At 35.1% G+C, this 975-nt stretch overlaps 1 pseudogene; it reads right to left on the bottom strand.

Annotated features, from left to right (window-relative positions):
- Positions 1 to 506: 506 nt before the first annotated feature.
- LOC111742206 lies at positions 507 to 625 on the bottom strand (annotated as a pseudogene).
- Positions 626 to 975: the final 350 nt, after the last annotated feature.

The following is a 975-nucleotide window of genomic DNA, read 5'->3' as shown; positions in this document are numbered from 1 at the left end:
AGAAAGGATGGAGTTTGTCCTCACATTTACATAACACGTATCTCCCTTTATTTACTGTCTCAGGCTAAAACTTTTCTAGGTTGACGGGCTTTGGCAGTTTTTCTTTCTATAGGAGAACCCCTCATCTCTCTCATATATACATATATACAAACACAAAACAGGGTGTTTTTTGGCCACAAACATGCAGCAAGACAAGACATCAGTGCATTTCTCAAAATCTAAATGTTTAAATCTTAAGTAATTTTTTAGTGGGAACATCAGTAGATTGGTTACTCCCATTTTTATCATTCTCATTAAGTGTTGCAAAGTATTAGTATCAATATCACTGAGGAGTGCCCTAATAAATATGAAATAAGCGTAAAACTGCCTATACCAGAGTTTTTTGTTGTTGTTGTTGTTGTTTGTAGATGAGGCAACCCTCGGTTGACCTCATGGATTGCAAGGACCTTGTCAGTTTACAATCTCTTATTATTATTATTATTATTATTATTATTATTATTATTTTAGACCAACAGCACCTGGTCTTACTAGGTGGTCTCCCATCCAAGTACTAACCAGGCGCAACCCTGCTTAGCTTCTGAGATCAGATGGGATCAGACTTGTTCAGGGCAGCATGGCTGTAGACTACCAGAGAGTTTTATGAGATAATGTGTGGACAATACCACATATTCAATTTGTTCTTAATTGATGGTACCTAATGATAATGATAAAAATAATACATTGGCAAAATAGTTAATAAATTATCTCTCTCCCCTCGAATGTGAAAAATCTTATTCATCTTATCCCCTACTTGTGAAATTTAAGATTTATTTTAGTTGTGAAATTAATGGCTTTATCTCCTTTCATAAAGGATTTTCAGCTCATAAGGAAATAATTTTGCCCATAGGCAGTGTTTTAATTGTGATTTAATTTCTCACAGTCTTCTAACCAGTTTACCCTGAGGGCAAAGCTCTTTCCAGAGAGGAAATTCTGCTA

This window comes from Pteropus vampyrus, unplaced genomic scaffold, assembly GCF_000151845.1.
Source record: "Pteropus vampyrus isolate Shadow unplaced genomic scaffold, Pvam_2.0 Scaffold88, whole genome shotgun sequence".
NCBI lineage: Eukaryota > Metazoa > Chordata > Mammalia > Chiroptera > Pteropodidae > Pteropus > Pteropus vampyrus.
The sequence above is the reverse complement of the archived record's forward strand: the minus strand, read 5'-3'. Positions and strand labels throughout refer to the sequence as shown.